General features: G+C 48.2%; 1 long non-coding RNA gene across 1 annotated transcript; it reads right to left on the bottom strand.

Moving 5' to 3' along the window:
* Positions 1-244: 244 nt before the first annotated feature.
* On the bottom strand, positions 245-19,627 carry LOC140421850 (uncharacterized). Its single transcript, XR_011947122.1, has 3 exons — positions 19,528-19,627; positions 18,006-18,523; positions 245-1,556 (listed from the first exon to the last, which is right to left on the bottom strand). It is a non-coding gene; the product is annotated as an uncharacterized lncRNA (long non-coding RNA).
* Between the last annotated feature and the right edge of the window lie 9 nt (positions 19,628-19,636).

Below are 19,636 nucleotides of genomic sequence, written 5' to 3'. Positions count from 1 at the left end.
AACTGTAAGTCCCGCCCTCGCATTCTGATTGGTTGGAGGACCAACCCATCAGTCCTCCAGGCACTCCCTCATTTCCTATTGGTCAGGAGCTGCCGTCAGTCACACACCGGGCTGTGAACGGAGCCTGCGCAGTAAGGAGACCCTGGCAGGTGGGCGGGGAGGATTCAGAAATAATATCTGGTGTTTGGGGAACTTGCAGTTGTCGAACTTACTGCTCATGTAACTGACCAGGCGACACATGGAGTATCTTTCTCGGTTTTTATTCAGACATATGCATATGGGAGCTATCTCCAGAGAATAGCATACAGACTCTCTCAACAATACATTATTATACCTTCAGGTCGTCTTACAGGAAGGTAATTGGTAATTTACATATACCAATCAGAGGTTTGCATTTGTTTTTCGCCCATCGATACTCAATCACAACTGGTGGTTCCAATTACCTCATTTGTCTCCCATGATTGTAGTTAACCAATTACAGCATCGATATGCTGATGGAATTGCAATACTAGCAAGCACATGTCCATAATTGTACTATCCAATCAATACAAAGACATATGCAGGCATAGGGAGAAAGTGCGGACTCTGCACAAACAGTGACCCAAGCCGGGAATCGAGCCTGGGTCCCTGGCCCTGTGAAGTAACAGTGCTAACCATTGTGCTACTTTGCCACCCTGGATTCATCAACATCAGCAGAAACAGACCCATTGAACATATTTCAGTCGTGGATGTGATTAACAGCAGAATCCAACCATTGTAGTTAGTTGTGAATTCTTTGATGTTTCAGCGGGTTGGATGACTGAGTGAATCCCTTCCCACAATCGGAGCAGGTGAACGGCCTCTCCCCAGTGTGAACTCGCTTGTGTACAATGAGGTTATATGATTGTCTAAACCCAGTCCCACAGTAAGAGCACCTGAATGGTCTCTCCTGACGGTGAACATGTTGATGGCGCATCAGTACACTGGAACTTTTACAGCACTTTCCACAGTCTGGGCATTTAAATGGTCTTTTCCCAGTATGAACTCGCTGATGTGTCAACAGGTAGGATGAAGCAGTGAATCCCTTCCCACACTCGGAGCAGGTGAATGGTCTCTTCCCAGTGTGAACTCGCTGGTGTGACAGCAGTTTGGATGACTGAGTGAATCCCTTCCCACATTTGGAGCAGGTGAATGCTCTCTCCCCAGTGTGAACTCGCTGGTGTGACAGCAGGTGGGATGACCTAACGAATCCCTTTCCACATGTGAAGCAGGTGAACGGCTCTCTCCAGTGTGGCTACGCTGATGAATTTCCAGCTTGGATGGTACTTAATCCCTTACCACAGTCCCCACATTTCCATGGTTTCTCCATGGAGTGACTGGACTTCTGTTTTGACATGCCAGATGTTGACGGAAACCTCATCCACCGAGAAAACGGTTTCTCCCCACTGTGAACGGTGTTTTTCAGTTCTGTTCAAAATCCGATGATATTCAGGTTTCAAAAATTTCAGCGACTGTCACATTTTGATGGAATGATTAGGTGAAGTTTCCCGACTGTACGTACTTCCCCTTCTTACATCCTGTGAAATTGATTTAAAACAGAAAGAAAAAGTGAGAAAGAAACCACAAAAACAGCTTCTGAAACTGAGCTGAATAAATCTGGTCATTTGTGAGGCCAGCACTCAGAAAAAGTGACCTGGAAAACTGCTGAATTGTTGCAGAAGCCCAACTGGATCACTCATGTCCTTCAGGGAAGGGAGGCTGCCACCCAGTCTGGACTGACACAAGACTCTGGTCTCTGTGGGTGAAGGAGAGAGAAGTGGGAAAAGCAGGGGTTGAAGGAGAAAGATCTATATATCTACAACCAGACACAGTCTTCCAAACCCTCAGATGGACGAGAGTAGCATCATCATCTCCAAGTTCCCCCCCAACTCACACATTGTCCTGATTTTTCTGACATCTAGTGCTGCATGAACAGAAATTTCCTCCAATTAAATATTGGAAAGACTGAAGCCATTTTCTTCAGTCCCTGCTTCAACCCGAGCTGCCAACTCCATCACTTTCCCCAGCAACTTTCTGAAGCTGAATAAGACGGTTGAGAGCCTTGGTGTCATATCTGACCAGAAGTTGATTTTCCGACTATGTATCTGCACCATCACTAAGACCGCCTATTTCCACTTCAGGAACATTGTCTCACTTAACCCCTGCCTCAGGTTAAATGCTTCTGAAACTTATAAATATATAAACGCAACTGTTACCTTTAAACTTGATTATTCTAACCCACTCCTGGCCCACCTCCCACCTTCAACCCTACATAAAGTTGAGACGTGTACCGAGGTACAGTGAAAAGTATTGTTCTGCGTATAGTCTAGGCAGATCATTCCATAAATGAAAAACATAGGACATACGATAAATACACAGTAAGAAGTCTTACAACACCAGGTTAAAGTCCAACACGTTTGTTTCGATGTCACTAGCTTTCGGAGCGCTGCTCCTTCCTTGCTCATTTACCTGAGGAAGGAGCAGTGCTCCGAAAGCTAGTATTTGAAACAAACCTGTTGGACTTTAACCTTGTGTTGTAAGACGTCATACTGTGCTCACCCCAGTCCAACGCTGGCATCTCCACATCATAAATCAGGGGCTGTTTAGCACAGGGCTAAATCGCTGGCTTTGAAAGCAGACCAACGCAGGCCAGCAGCACGGTTCAATTCCCGTAACAGCCTCCCCGAACAGGCGCCGGAATGTGGCGACTAGGGGCTTTTCACAGTAACTTCATTTGAAGTCTACTTGTGACAATAAGCGATTTCCATTTCATAAATACATAGACATTGGGTGAAGCATATGGAGTACTGTATATTACAGAGTATAATTTCCTCCAACACTTCTGCGCCTGACAGCTGTCCCACATCCCCACTGGAGGCAGACATTGATCAGCAGGAGCCTGCAGCTTGGAACTTGGCATGGAAGTAGGGGGTGAATGAGGTGCGGCAATACAGTCAAACACTCACAGCAATCTACAATCCACTTACATGACCCGAATAGGGAGACAGAGTTTGGAAATGCCCAAAACATGACTCCAGTAGAATGATCCACAAGAAAAAGACATTGGTTTCTCTTCTGCAAACCCCCTCCTTCTGACCAACCCCCTGTAAAAGGAGTTTTCAGAATCCATCCCTGTCAGTCCAGGAGAGAAAGTCACAACATTCTCTCCTCCTGCTGACAGGACAAGGAGCACCGCGCATGCGCCCTTAACCCGATAAAGATGGCGGTCGTTAAACCGGCTCCAACAAAAGTCTCGGGAGGAGCCGCACGCGGGGCCCGATAGTTTGGAATTCGTGATCTGAGGCCTAAACATGGTTTTTCAATAAGTTTTCCCGCTCCCCTGGCCCACAATCAGTTCCATTTCTCCCGCCAGCCCCATTCCTCTCCAGTCCTTTCTCACCCGAAACCGCGGGTTCTAAACCCGTTAACCAAACTGCGCATGCTCCAAACACTCCCCACGCCTGCGCAGTCTTTCCTTGTAGAGAACATAGGTCACATTCTGACACGCTGTGAATGATGGGTAAGCGTTCCACCATTAATAGTAATCTTGGTGAAGTCTAAATTACCGTTTGTGATCTGATTAGCTAAAGGGCCCAGATAGGAAATTAGTAAGTAATTGTTTGAAAAGCTCCAGTGTATTGGTTCTGTACCATAGTGCTGTCCTGGATATAATTGTTTTTCTTTTTTTAAATTTAGTGTCCCCAATTTATTTTTTCCAATTAAGGGGCAATTTAATCCACCTGACCTGCAGATCTTTTGGGGTGTGCGGGTGAAACCCACGCAGACATGGGGAGAATGTACAAACTCCACATGGACAGTGGCCCAGGGCCGGGATTCGATCCCGGGTCCTCAACGTCACAGCCCCAGTGCTAACCACTGCGCCACATTCCACCCCGTCCTGGATATAAAAACATTAGAAGCTGGTCAAATTTGAAACAACTCGTGAGTGATCAAGTGGGATGAATGAATCTTTTTCCACACGCACGACATTTAAACAGCCTCTCACCAATCACAATTGTTATTGGAAATATGGAAAAATGTGTCATTTGAAACATGGAAGTCTGGCAATATCTGGTCTGAGAGAAATGTGAGAGAATACAGGGCAAGATCCCACAAAGGGTTAACAGCAGCTGTCAGGGAAGGATTGTAAAATGCAGATATCCTTGGTCAAGCAGGCTTAGCAAACAAGACAAACAGGATTTTGAATGAAGCCAAAAACAATGGCTCACACCTTCATTGAAAGTAACTAACTTAGTAAGGATCTGGAAAAGAATGGATGAGGTCCTAGGTGTGAAAATTTGCTAATACCAGGTAAATTAAAGAGAACTGGAGGTTTATCAGTCTACGAGAAACATAATTCAAAGCCAAAATCAAAGTCAAAATTGAGCTGAGGACACAATTGGAAAATAAAACTATAGAAATGACAGGAATTAAAAGTAACACCTATTGAAACCAAAGCATTTTGAACACCACAAAGGACACAATGTAATCAGATCTATGAGATGAAGTCATGTCAAAATGTACACTTAGTTGGATTAAAAGGTTTAGATCAAAAGGTCCTTTTTACAATCAAAGAAAATAAGAGTTACTTTACAATAACATCAAAAAACGTAATCGTTAGAAAGCAAATATAAACCTCGAGACCAGGGCAGGAACGATCAGATTCAGATCCAGATCCAGAACCAGAGCTCAGAGGGAGAGAGAGAGAGAAGCAGAGAAGGAACAAGCAGCTACACTCAGATTATATCAGCTCAGCTATGGGAAATGGACAGGGCACAGCAGACGAGCTAAAATAGCTGATACATCTCAAGAAGACCAGACTTTAAAGAAGATTGATTGTCAAGTTGGGCCTGAAGGGGGAACTTCCGGTTGCGGTGATGCCGAGCTAGCCGCACGTTTCGGCGGCTCCAGCTCCGACAGACCTTCGGGCTCTTCGAAGAGCCCCAACGGGGAATTTTTTGACCACCCAACCCGGTGTGGGGTGTGTAAGAAGGGAGTCCCCCCCAAACGAAGGAGGAAAAAACCGGCGGCGGCGGCTGCAGCCCGAGGAATCGTCGACCAAAAGGTCAGAGGGAGAGAAGTACAAGATGGCAGCGGAGAAAGCGCAGGCGACATGGGGGCCTGAGCAGGATGAAATTGTGAGACGGTGCGTGGAACTGCTGAAGAGGGAGGTGCTGACCCCGATGCTACAGGCAATTGAGGGGCTCAAGGAGACATTAAAGACGCAGGAGACTGAGCTCCGCGTGGTGGAGCAGAAGGTGACAGATATTGAGGACGAGATCCTGGGCCTGGCGGTTAAGACTCAGACGCACGCGGCACTTCATAAAAAGTGTACTGAAAGGATCGAGGACCTAGAAAACGGAGCGCGAAGGAAGAACCTTCGGATACTAGGTCTCCCTGAGGGTGTGGAAGGAGTGGACTGTGGAACGTACGTAAGTACGATGCTGAGCTCACTGATGGGTGCTAAGGCCCCTACGGGCCCCATGGAGGTGGAGTGGGCAAATCGGATTCCGTCGAGAAGACCAAAAGCGGGAGAACCACCGAGGGCGATAATCGTGCGATTTTACCGCCTTAAGGACAGAGAAGAGGTCCTGAGATGGGCTAACAAGGTGCGGAGTAGCAGATGGGAGAATGCACTGGTACGGATATACCAGGACTGGAGTGCGGAGGTGGCGAGAAGGAGGGCGAGCTTCAACCGAGCCAAAGAGGTGTTGCATAAAAGGAAGGTGAAGTTTGGGATGCTGCAGCCGGCAAGACTATGGGTCACGTATCAGGAGAGACACCATTATTTCGAGACGGCGGAGGAAGCATGGTCCTTCATCAAAGAAGAGAAATTGGATTGGAACTGAGGGACTGATGCTGCAGGAAATGTTATTGTTATTGATTTTGTTAATGGTATGGGTGAAGTTAATTGAGAAGCAAACTGGGAAGGGGGGAGACATTGGGGAAATGTGGGCGCCGGTGAGGGGGGAAAGACGGGACATAGTCGGAGAATGGGGAGGGGGAGGGGAAAGGGAGCTGCGCCATAAGAGGCGGGTCAGGTAAAGGGATGTTCCCGCGCCAGAAAGAATAAGGCGGGAAGACAGGCGCAAGGCGGATGGGAGTTCCCCCACACGGGGGGGGGGTCGAGGAGTGAGCAGGAGTAGCCGGGGTCAGTTGAAGTCAGCTGACTTACGGAAGTGATATGGGGGGAGCAATCATGCTAGATAGGGATCTAGCTGGGGGGGGGGGGGGGGGACAACTGGGTTGCTGCTGCGGAAATCCAAAAGGAAATGGCTAAAGAGTGGGCGGGCGGGGATGGTGTGCGACGCTGGGGGAGCGAGCGCGGAGGCGGGATATGGGACTGGCCTAGAGAAGGTAATGGCTAGTCGACACGGGAGGGGGGCAGGTAGCCCCCTAGTGAGGCTGATCACGTGGAACGCGAGAGGCCTGAACGGACCGATAAAAAGGGCCCGAGTGCTCGCGCATTTGAAAGGACTAAGGGCAGACGTGGTTATGCTCCAAGAGACGCACCTAAAGGTGGCGGACCAAGTTAGGCTAAGGAAAGGATGGGTGGGACAGGTGTTCCACTCAGGACTGGGCGCAAAGAACAGAGGGGTGGCCATTTTGGTGGGGAAACGGGTAGCATTTGAAGCAAAGAACATCGTAGCAGATAGCGGAGGTAGATATGTAATGGTGAGTGGTAGGCTGGAGGGAATGGAGGTCGGGTTGGTTAATGTGTATGCCCCAAATTGGGACGATGCGGGATTTATGAGACGGATGCTGGGGCGTATACCGGACCTGGAGGTAGGAAACTTGATTTTAGGAGGAGACTTTAATACGGTGCTGGACCCGGGGCTAGATAGATCCAGCTCGAGGACCGGAAGAAGGCCGGTAGCGGCCAAGGTACTTAAGGGGTTTATGGACCAAATGGGGGGAGTGGATCCATGGCGATTTCTTAGACCTAGGGCTAGGGAGTTTTTCTTCTTCTCCCATGTCCATAAAGTGTACTCCCGGATAGATTTTTTTGTCTTGGGAAGGTCGTTGATCTCTAGGGTGGAAGAAGCTGAGTACTCAGCCATAGCGGTTTCGGATCATGCCCCACATTGGGTGGACCTGGAATTAGGAGAGGACAGGGAGCAGAGAACACTCTGGCGATTAGATGTGGGACTGATGGCGGATGAGGGAGTGTGTGCAAGAGTGCGGGGGTGTATTGGGAGATACCTGGAGGTCAATGACGACGGCGAGGTCCCTGTGGGAGTGGTTTGGGAAGCACGAAAAGCGGTGGTCAGAGGAGAGCTGATCTCTATTGGGGCCCACAAAAGGAAAACAGAGGCCAAGGAAAGGGAAAGATTACTGGGGGAGATTTTAAGGGTGGACAGGGAATTTGCAGAGACCCCGGAGGAGGAATTGTACAGGGAGAGGAGACGACTCCAGACGGAGTTTGACCTTCTGACCACCAGAAAGGCAGAGGTACTGTGGAGGAAGGCACAGGGGAGGAGGTATGAATATGGGGAAAAGGCTAGTCGCCTGTTGGCTCATCAATTGCGAAAGAGGGCAGCAGCGAGGGAGATAGGAGGAATTAGAGACGAAAGGGGAGACACGGTGCGAAGGGCAGGAAAGATAAATGAGGTGTTCAAGACCTTCTATGAGGAACTGTATAGGTCTCAACCCCCAGAGGGAGAGGAGGGGATGCGGCAGTTCCTGGACCAATTGAGGTTCCCGAAAGTGGAGGAGCAGAAGGTGGTAGGCCTGGGGGCACCGATTGAGGTGGACGAGGTTATTAAGGGACTGGGAAGCATGCAAGCAGGGAAGGCCCCGGGGCCAGACGGGTTCCCGGTGGAATATTACAGAAAATATGTGGACTTGTTGGCCCCGTTGATGGCGAGGACGTTCAATGAAGCCAGGAAAGGGGGGAGTCTACCCCCGACGATGTCGCTAATTTTGAAGAGGGACAAAGATCCGTTGCAGTGCGGGTCCTATAGACCTATTTCACTATTGAACGTGGACGCCAAATTGCTGGCAAAGGTACTGGCATCGAGGATAGAGGACTGTGTCCCGGGGGTGGTGCACGAAGACCAGACAGGGTTCGTAAAAGGGAGACAACTGAATGTTAACGTGCGACGACTATTAGGGGTGATAATGATGCCCCCAGTGGAGGGGGAGGCAGAGATAGTGGCGGCAATGGACGCAGAGAAGGCATTTAATAAGGTGGAGTGGGAGTATTTATGGGAAGTGTTAAGGAGGTTTGGGTTTGGGAACGGGTTTATTAGCTGGGTTAGACTTCTTTATGGGGCTCCAACGGCAAGCGTAGTTACAGGTCGACATAGATCGGAGTATTTCCGACTATATAGGGGAACAAGACAGGGATGCCCGCTGTCTCCATTGTTGTTCGCGTTGGCAATTGAACCTCTGGCCATGGCGTTGAGAGACTCCAGGAAATGGAGAGGGATGATTAGAGGGGGAGAAGAACACCGAGTCTCGTTATACGCTGATGACCTATTGTTATACGTGTCGGTCCCAGCGGGGGGGATGATAGAGGTTATGCGAATTTTGAGGGGGTTCGGGGAATTCTCGGGGTATAGGCTAAACATGGGGAAGAGTGAATTATTTGTGATACATCCAGGGGACCAGAGTAGAGAGATAGAAGGCTTGCCGCTAAGGAAAGTGGAAAGAAACTTCCGATACCTGGGGATTCAGATCGCTAGGAGCTGGGGAACCTTGCACAGACTTAATCGGACACGGCTGGTAGAACAAATGGAGAAGGACTTCAAGAGGTGGGACATGCAGCCTCTATCGCTGGCGGGCAGGGTGCAAGCAATTAAGATGATGGTCCTCCCGAGGTTCTTATTTGTATTTCAATGTCTCCCTATATTAATCACCAAGACCTTTTTTAATAAAATAGACAGGAGCATCACGAGTTTCGTGTGGGCAGGGAAAGTTCCGAGAGTAAGGAGGGGGTTCCTTCAGCGTCGTAGGGACAGAGGAGGATTGGCACTACCGAACTTGGGCAATTACTATTGGGCCGCCAATGTGGCAATGATACGTAGATGGATGATGGAGGGTGAGGGAGCGGCGTGGAAAAGACTGGAGAGAAAGTCCTGTAAAGGGACGAGTTTAGAGGCGCTGGTGACGGCGCCGCTACCGATCTCACCTAAAAGTTTACCACGAACCCGGTGGTGGCGGCAACACTGAATATCTGGGGACAGTGGAGGCGACAGAGAGGGGTGCGGGGACCCCTGGTGGGGTCCCCTATCAGGAACAACCATAGGTTCGCCCCAGGAAGAATGGATGGAGGATTTCAGAGCTGGTACCAGTTGGGAATTAGGAGGGTGGGAGATTTATTTATAGATGGGACTTTTGCGAGCTTGGGAGCATTGGAGGAAAGGTATGAGTTGCCCCGGGGAAATTTCTTGAGATATATGCAGGTGAGGGCGTTTACTAGACAACAGGTGAGGGAATTTCCGTTGCTCCCGACACAGGGGATACAGGACAGGGTGCTTTCAGGGGTGTGGGTCGGAGAGGGCAAGGTGTCAGAGATTTATCGAGAGATGAGGGAAGAGGGGGAGGAGTCGGTGGGCGAACTAAAAGGAAAGTGGGAAGAAGAATTAGGGGAGGAGATAGAGGAGGGTATGTGGGCTGATGCCCTAAGCAGGGTAAATTCCTCTTCCTCATGCGCCGGCTTAGCCTGATTCAATTTAAGGTGCTACATAGAGCACACATAACGGGGGCAAGATTGAGCAGGTTCTTTGGAGTGGAGGACAAATGTGGGAGGTGTGGCGGGAGCCTGGCAAACCACGCACATATGTTTTGGGCGTGCCCAGCACTGGAAGGATATTGGAAGGGAGTGACGGGAGTGATTTCGCAGGTGGTGAAGGCCCGGGTCAAACCAGGCTGGGGGTTAGCTCTATTTGGAGTTGCGGAAGAGCCGGGAGTGCAGGAGGCGAAAGAGGCCGACGTTGTGGCCTTTGCGTCCCTAGTAGCCCGGCGCAGGATCCTACTCATGTGGAAGGAGGCGAAACCCCCCGGACTGGAGGCCTGGGTAAATGATATGGCGGGGTTCATTAAACTGGAGCAGATAAAGTTTGCCCTGAGAGGATCAGCTCAAGGGTTCACCAGGCGGTGGCAGCCATTTCTCGACTACCTAGGGGAACGTTAGAGGGAAGACAGATGACCAGCAGCAGCAACCCAGGGGGAGGGGGGGGGGGTTTAAGTTTAGTTTAGGTCAATAGATAATGGGGTTTTGTTACTTGTGTATTGTTAAAAATTTCTGTATTGTTACTGTTGCGTTTGTTTTGTAAGAGGAAAAATTGTTGTTTGGGGAAAAAAATTTCAATAAAATATATATTTTTTAAAAAGGTTGGGCCTGAAGGTCCCTTCAACCAACCAGAAGGATCCAGAAGCAAGATCTTTATACTTTTCTGTAAAGACAGTGATTGCATCTTTTGAAAAGAAAAAAAAAAAATATAATAATAAAATAACTTAAAAGTTTTAACCTGAAACAGTGGTTATTAGTCTACTTTACATACTTAGCAATGCGGGACCCAGGATCGATGCTACTAAGTGGTAAGTAGATGAAATCTTCGGTGAAGGTATGGGTTATACCGGGGGATAACTTGAAAATATAATTTGACCTGAATAGCACCCACTGAAGCTTGCATCGGAGTCAGGGAGTGAGAATCCCTAATCACCCTAATTAGAATGTCGTCCCTTTTTGGTAGAGGGGGACTTCTAAGAATAGTGGTGAGTTTTCAAAAACACAATGCACCAGTCGTGTAACAGATCTATTGACATTTTGAAGCTGGACTGTTAACTGCGAAGTATCTGAACAGTCTGCCTCCAGTGTGACTGTGCTGATGTCACCAAGTGTGAAAACGGAATTAATTTTTTTCTGCATACAACTGATGAACAGCCTTTCTGCCTGATGATTGTATCCACCCAATGAATAACTGAACACCATCCCAGAGTCATCAGTAACTACAGCATGTTTTATACAGTGCCTTTGTCACAGTAAAATGTTGCAAATTTTTTTTACAGGTGTTTTGACAATTCCCACATCAACTTTGTTGATTGTTCGATACCCCTATACCTGAGTCTTCAATTTGATCCCTGGAACAATGTCAAAATGAATTTATTCATCAGTCACTCGGATTCCCTTTCTGTTACTTCGCTAACTACAGTTTCTTCCAATCAGTACATTTCAGATAACAGGAAGCCACTTACTCAGATGCATAGCCATGATGTGGAGATGCCGACATAGATACGTAGAAGATAGGAGCAGGATGAGGCCTTTTGGCCCTTCGAGCCTGCTCCGCCATTCATCGCGATTGTGGCTGATCATCCAACTCAATAGCCTAATCCTGCTTTCTCCCTTTGATTCCATTCTCCCCAAGTGCTATCTAGCCGCCTCTTGAATATATTCAAAGTTTTAGCATCAACTACTTCCTGTGGTAATGAATTCCACAGGCTCACCACTCTTTGTGTGAAGAAATGTCTCCTTATATCTGTCCAAAATGATTTACCCTGAATCCTCAGACTGTGACCCCTGGTTCTGGAATCACCCATCATTGGTAACACCTTCCCTGCATCTACCCTGTCTAGTCCCGTTAGAATTTTAAAAGTCTCTGAAATCCCCCCTCATTCTTCTGAACTCCAACAAGAACAATCCCAACCTAGTCAATCTCTCCTCATATGACAGTCCCACCACCCCTGGAATCAGTCTGATAAACCTTTGCTGCACACTTTTGAAATCAAGAACATCCTTCCTCAGAGAGGGAGGCTATAACTGCACACAATACTCCAAGAACCTGTATATTTGCAACAGCATATATCCCTGCTTCTATACTCGAAACCTCTCGCAATGAAGGCCAACATACCATTAGCTTTCTTTACCGCCTGCTGCACCTGCATGCTTACCTTCAGCGACCGGTGCACAAGGACACCCAGGTCCCACTGCACATTCCCCTCTCCCAATTTACAACCATTCAGGTAGTAAGCTGCCTTCCTGTTTTTGCTTCCAAAGTGAATAACCTCACACTTATCCAAATTATACTGCATCTGCCATTGATATGCCCACTGTCCAGATCATGCTGTAGGATCCCTTTCTCTTCTTGATTAGGGATAGTCAGCACAGATTTGTGAGGGGTAGGTCTTGCCTCACAAGTCTTATTGAATTCTTTGAGGAGGTGACCAAGCATGTGGATGAAGGTAAAGCAGTGGATGTAGTGTACATGAATTTTAGTAAGGCATTTGATAAGGTTCCCCATGGTAGGCTTATGCAGAAAGTAAGGAGGCATGGGATAGTGAGAAATTTGGCCAGTTGGATAACGAACTGGCTAACCGATAGAAGTCAGAGAGTGGTGGTGCATGGCAAATATTCAGCCTGGATCCCAGTTACCAGTGGCGTACCGCAGGGATCAGTTCTGGGTCCTCTGCTGTTTGTGATTTTCATTAATGACTTGGATGAGGGAGTTGAAGGGTGGGTCAGTAAATTTGCAGACGATACGAAGATTGGTGGAGTTGTGGATAGTGAGGAGGGCTGTTGTCGGCTGCAAAGAGACATAGATAGGATGCAGAGCTGGGCTAAGAAGTGGCAGATGGAGTTTAACCCTGAAAAGTGTGAGGTTGTCCATTTTGGAAGGACAAATATGAATGCGGAATACAGGGTTAACGGTAGAGTTCTTGGCAATGTGGAGGAGCAGAGAGATCTTGGGGTCTACGTTCATAGATCTTTGAAAGTTGCCACTCAAGTGGATAGAGCTGTGACGAAGGCCTGTGGTGTGCTAGCATTCATTAACAGAGGGATTGAATTTAAGAGCCGTGAGGTGATGATGCAACTGTACAAAACCTTGGTAAGGCCACATTTGGAGTACTGTGTACAGTTCTGGTCGCCTCATTTTAGGAAGGATGTGGAAGCTTTGGAAAAGGTGCAAAGGATGTTGCCTGGAATGGGGAGTAGGTCTTACAAGGAAAGGTTGAGGGTGGTAGGCCTTTTCTCATTAGAATGGAGAAGGATGAGGGGCGACTTGATAGAGGATTATAAGATGATCAGGGGAATAGATAGAGTAGACAGTCAGAGACTTTTTCCCCGGGTGGAACAAACCATTACAAGGGGACATAAATTTAAGGTGAATGGTGCAAGATATAGGGGGGATGTCAGAGGTAGGTTCTTTACCCAGAGAGTAGTGGGGCATGGAATGCACTGCCTGTGGAAGTAGTTGAGTCGGAAACATTAGGAACCTTCAAGCGGCTATTGGATAGGTACATGGGTTACGGTAGAATGATGGGGTGTAGATTAATTTGTTCTTAATCTAGGACAAACGTTTGGCACAACATCATGGGCCGAAGGGCCTGTTCTGTGCTGTATTTTTCTATGTTCTATCCCTGCATCCTCGTCACAATTCACCCTCCCACCTAACTTGGTATCATCTGCAAACGGTGAGATGTTATATTTTATTCCCTCATCCAAATCATTAATATATATTGTTCTGTATTTCTCTTTTTTAAATGAATCGTACTAACACCTGCATCTCAGGTAAGATCCCTTCAAAGTTCTTCTCTTTTCTATTAGCGAGCCACTTCAAACATCCATTTGGTCACTCTGATATCAAAGAAATAACCATTACATTTAATTGTAACCAATTTTCAATCATTCACTGCTCCAATAATCAGCAGATAAAGAAAAGTTCACATTAAAAAAGTTCAATTTCAGTTCAGTGGGTTAGCATTCTCACATTCCAAGCTGGAAATAGCATCACTGATGCGAGGAAACTGGAGCACCCAAAGGAAACCCACGCAAACATAAGCAGAACATACAAACTCCACACAGAAAGTCACCCAAGGCAGGAAGCGAACCCGGGTCCCTGGAGCTGCGAGGCAGCAGTGTGAACCACTGCACGGCCCATGCCAAGTACAATGCATTTCAACAGCTTCTTAATACTCCTGCATCATTATTGACTTTAAAACAACCACATTCTGGGCAACTGATCTGTGTCCAATTATTTCTGCCAAGTTCCAGTTACCATCCTCCTGTTCTCAGTGATGGCCAGACTGTTACACACGTAAAAACAAACTGGAACTATGTTTCTCTCTCCACAGATGCTGCCAGACCTGCTGAGTTTATCCAGTATTTTCTGATTTTAGTTCAGATTTCCAGCATCCACAGTATTTTGCTTTTATCTAGTGTTCTCCCCAGAAAGAACACTCACAAAGAATGAATGAGTGCAGGATCAGTTGAGTATCGGTTAAAATATTCAACATTCAAGTTTGAAGATTTCCGTGTTTATTGAGGTTATGTTGGGGTTATTCAAATATAAGTTTTTCTTTACTTTAAAAAACAGGAAAATTAGTGAAAAACAGAAAACTCCAAGTATCACTGTGACTATGTCAGTCTCTCAGTCACAGCCAAGATCAAATCGCTTCACTTCCTTGTGACCCTCACCACTCGCATTCCCCTTCCCTCTGCATCCACTCTGTGAAAGAAACTCTCCCTAACTCACTCACAACAGCTCTTTCAAACTCACCACTGTCTCACCATTGGCCAGAATACTTCCATAACTGGTGAACAGCTCAGCTCCTCCCTCAGCCTCTGATGTCTTTACCCTCAGTAAAACCTGGACTCTCTCCCACCATCGTCACTCCCTCCATCTTCACACCCTCAAGTTCAAGGGCAGATTTGAACATATCTGGCCACATCTGGTGAACAGTTCATTACCAGACACAGCTGCAGCACACCCAGCTCTACCTGGCACTGCTCTCCTCTGTCTAAACTGCTCACTATTTCGGGATCATTCCTGGAAGCAAGGATAACCTCAGCTTCCGTTCTCAGTGTTCTCCCGACCTCAGTGCAAAGAGCTCATGGATTTCTTTGTCACCAACACTGAGACTATCTGTTCACCGACACTGGGACTATCTGTTCACCGACACTGGGACTATCTGTTCAGTTGCATCTTCCTCTTCTCCACCAAGTCAAACATCTCCGAGGTCTCCTCTTCCTCAGTCCTTTATCTGGATTGTCCCTATCCTGTCCACTCCAAGATTATCTTATCCATGAGACTCACCCCTATTGTCTCTCTTGCCCCCATTCCCACTAAACTGCTAATCCACCAACTTCCCTTCCTGGTCCTTGTGCCGGATGACATTGGAAACAGCTCCCTTTCCTCAGAAACTAGCAGATCCCTTTAAAAGTGTCATCAAACCTCACCCCTTAAACCTCCCACCCTCAACCCTCTGTCCCTGTAAACTACCCCCTCCCTCAACCCCCCTCTCCCTGCAAACTACCCCTTCCTCACCACCATCCTCAATCCCTCTATCCTTGTAAACTACCTCAACATGCACCCCCTCAAATCCCCATCCTCAGCATCTCTATTCCTGTAAACTACCAGCTCATCTTCACCCTCAATTCGTCTCCAGAATCACTTAATGTCTTCACACTTCCCAAATTCGTACCCACTTTTCCCTGAGCTCCATGTTTGAACATTTCCAAACTGGTTTCTGTTCCTGTCCCAGCATTGAAAGAGCTTGAATCCAGGTCACAAAGGACATCCTCCGCGACTGTGGGTCACTATCCCTCCTCATACCTCCTGACCTCACAGTTGAGAGCACCGTCCTCCATCACCTCTCCCCCACTGTCCAGCTGAGGGCCACTGACCTCAGTCGGCTCCACTCAGACCTCTCCAATCAGAGCCAATCAATCTCCAACAATGGCTTCTCTTCTCACTCCATGTCCTTTGGTGTCTCCCAACGACCTATTGATGGCCCCTCTGCTCCTCATTGATCTGCTGCCCCTTTGTGCCACCATCTGAAGACAGGACATCAGGTTCCCATGTCCTGGGATAACCCCATCTCGATCTCCCCCCCCCCCCCCCCCCCCCCCCCCCCCCCCCCCTGATCCCCGCAGTGTTTCTGTGTGGTCAGCCTGCTTGCCTATTCTAATGACCTCATCCAAACTCTGCCGCCCTTTTCCCCGGCCGTCCCCAAATCCCACTCACCCATCACAACTACACTCACTGACCGACAGCGGCCCCGGCTTCATCAAAGCCTCCATTTTAAACTTCTCAGCTCCTGTTCAAATCTCTTCAGGGCCTCACTCCTCCCTCCCCTTTATCTGCAAATCTGTAACCTCCTCCAGTCAGATACCATCAGAGCTCTGCATTCCTCCAACTCTGGCCTTACACATCCCTCAGTCTCTCTCAGCCCTTGACTGTGCCTTCAGTCATCGTCCCTACACTGGAATTTCCTCCCTGACCCTATCTGCCTGTCCACAGATATTGCCCTTTAACAAACTCCGAAAAACCTACATCTTTAACCAAACCTTTATTCAGCCCTCTTAACATCCCCTTAGAGTCATAGAGTTTTACAGCATAGAAAGAGGTCCTTCAGCCCATCGTGTCTGCACCTGCCACTAAGCACCTATCCATTGTAGTCCCATTTCCCAGCACTGGGTCCGTAGCCGTGTCGACTCTGGCATTTCAAGTGCTCATCTAAATGCTTCTTAAATATTGTGAGGGTTCGCGCCTCGACCAACCTTTCAGGCAGTGAGTACCAGATGCCCACCACCCTCTGGTGAAAAGGTTTTCCTCAAATCCCCTCTAAATCTCTTGCCCCTGACCATAAATCTGTGCCCCTTGGTTATTGACCCCCTCACCGGCGGCACGGTAGCACTGTTGCTTCACTGCTCCAGGGTCCCAGGTTCGATTCCCGGCTTGGGTCACTGTCTGTGTGGAGTCTGCACATTCTCCCTGCGTCTGCGTGGGTTTCCTCCGGGTGCTCCGGTTTCCTCCCACAAGTCTCGAAAGACGTCCTGTTGGGTAATGTGGACATTCAGAATTCTCCCTCTGTACCCAAACAGGCGCCTGAATGTGGCGACTAGGGGCTTTTCACAGTAACATCATTGCAGTGTTAATGTAAGCCTACTTGTGACAATAAAGATTATTATTATTGTACTGTGGGGAAAGTTTCCTCCTATCTACCCTACCTATTTCATTTATAATTCTGTACACTTCAATTATATCCCACCACAGCTTTCTCTGCTCGTAAAATAGCCCAGGCAACATCCTGGTGACTCTCCTCTGTAACTTTTCCAGAGCAATCACATCCTTCCCATCGTGTGACTCAGTGTCAGTTTTTTTTTCCAATGAAGGGGAAATTTAGCGTGGCCAATCCAGCTCCCCTGCACATCTTTGGGTTGTGGGGTAAGACCCACGCAGAAACGGGGAGAATGTACAAACTCCACACGGACAGTGACCTGCGGCCAGTATCAGACCAGTGTCCTCGGTGCCGTGAGGCAGCAGTGCTAACTGCTACGTCAGCGTGTGCCCCTCAGTGTCAGTTTCTGTCTAGTTGATGTTTTTGAGATTTTCCTTGGGACACTCTCCTACATTAATGGTCTGATGTAAACAAATGTTTGTTTTAAATCACATTGTAACAGACTGGGGAAGTCAGGATTAAAATAATATCTGGCTAAATGGAGTTAGGTCACAGATCAGCCATGACCTCGATGAATAAGAGAACAGGCTTGAGGGGGATAAATGACCTCCTCCTGTTCCCATGTCCCTAATAAACCTGGACTCAAACACCAGCTGATGAATGGAAAGTGATGGGAGAGCTGGGGAAGAGACTGGGGAAGTGGCTTCAGCACTGGAGCAGAGTTAGAGAGTGGGTGAAGTCTCAGGTAAAACTACACAGGAACTGGTTAGGTGGGGTTACTGGGATAAAGGGGAATAAGTGGAGGCATGGGGCTTGAGTAGGGTGCTCTTTCCAAGGGCCGGTGCAGACTGGATGGGCTGAATGGCCTCCTTCTGCACTGTAAATTCTATGAACTGGAGTAGATTGTTCAGCCGTTTGAGTTTATTCTGCCATTCAGTTAGACCCTGGCTGATCAATTCTCTCTTAACTTGCAGAACAAATAACTGAATAGTTAATTCCAGTTGATTATAGCGGTTATTAACAGCAGCAGAAACTAACCACAACTATCAGAATGAACATGGGTCAGTCCTGGATGTGATTACCTGTTCAATGACAGGAGAATCTACCTTCAGAAGTTACTTGTGAACTCGCTGGTGTCTCACAAGGTTTTGAGACTGAGTGTATCTGTTACCACACATGGAGCAGATGAACGGCCTCTCCCCAGTGTGAACTCGCTGGTGTGTCAGGAGGTCAGTTGAATTAGTGAATCCCTTTCCACACATGGAACAGATGAATGGCTTTTCCCCAGTGTGACCACGCTTGTGTTTCAGCAGATGTGATGAACTGCTGAATCCCTTCATACACACAGAGCAGGTGAACGGCCGCTCGCCAGTGTGAATTCGCTGGTGTGTGCGAAGGTTGAATGATCGGTTAAATCCCTTCCCACACACTGTGCAGGTGAACGGTCTCTCCCCAGTGTGACTGCGCTGATGAGTTTCCAGTTGAGATGGAGAATGGAATTCCTTCCCACAGTGCCTACATTTCCACAGTTTCTCTATGGTGTCGATGTCCTTGTGTCTTTCCAGGTTGGATGATTTCACGCCTGTAGATTTCAAATATCCTGTAAAAGGAGTTTACAAACATCACTGTCAGTACAGGATAGAAATTCAGAACAAACATTTCTAGTTTTGACAGAACATGTTTTCTTCACGTGTTCTTGTAAAGCAGTAAATCTCCGTCCCACACCCTCTCCCTCCTGCGGTGCTGGAATCCAAACCACATGGAGATCACCCATTGCACATTTTATCAGATTATCCTGTTTTTGAGTCCACAGTGCCAGGCTGCATGGTGTCTGGATGCTGTTTGACCTGAACAATGGATCAATGCAGCACCATTTCCAACTGTTCTGGCTGCCAACCAGCCCATTCCCTGCACTCACAGTTCTGGCAGCATCCCACCCAACACCGTACACCTGTTCCTGCGGCTTCAAGCAGGCTGTCCCTTAATTTTCTCTGTGCAGAGTGAAAATACAATCAATCGTTTTCTCTCCTGGCCACTGGAGCCCTGAAACCCCGCCCACCCTGCTGGTCCACCAGATGAAATAAAAATCACTTGTCACAAGTAGGCTTCAAATGATGTTAGTGAAAAGCCCCTAGTCGCCACATTCCGGTGCCTGTTCAGGGAGGCTGGTACGGGAATTGAACCCGCGCTGCTGGCCTGCCGTGGTCTACTTTAAAAGCCAGCTATTAAGCCCTGGGCTAAACCAGCCCATGAAGCAAACAAGCCCGGGAGCGGCAAACCCGGGATGTGCAGATTCTCATTGGGGGTTTGGGACCTCCAGCAGGTGTTTGTGAACCCTCCCCGCCCACCTGCCAGGGTTTCCTTCCTTGCCAGAGATGAGAGTCCTCATTGATTTGAGTGCAAAGTGGAAGCTCTTATTTCTTATCGCCCCTCCCCCATCCTCTGATGTGAACCATCCTCCAGTGTCTGAAGCAGGATGGTGCCCGTTAACCTGGGCCTGTTCCCGGGAGGGAGGGAGAAGCTCCGCAGCTGCAAACCAGGGAGCTGACAATGATTGTGAAGGGTTTGCGGATCCACAAAGTGTTCCCAAAGCCTCCCACCCACCGCCTGACGCTGACTCCGCTTCTCCAGGACAAAGGACTCGTCCCGAGGCCAACACTGAAATTGCGCATGCTCCAAACTCCGTTCCTGCGCCTGCGCACAGGTGTCCAAC

The sequence above is a fragment of the Scyliorhinus torazame genome, chromosome 5 (assembly GCF_047496885.1).
Source record: "Scyliorhinus torazame isolate Kashiwa2021f chromosome 5, sScyTor2.1, whole genome shotgun sequence".
NCBI classification, from domain to species: domain Eukaryota; kingdom Metazoa; phylum Chordata; class Chondrichthyes; order Carcharhiniformes; family Scyliorhinidae; genus Scyliorhinus; species Scyliorhinus torazame.
Note: the sequence above shows the minus strand (reverse complement) of the source record. Positions and strands in the feature narration are given on the sequence as shown.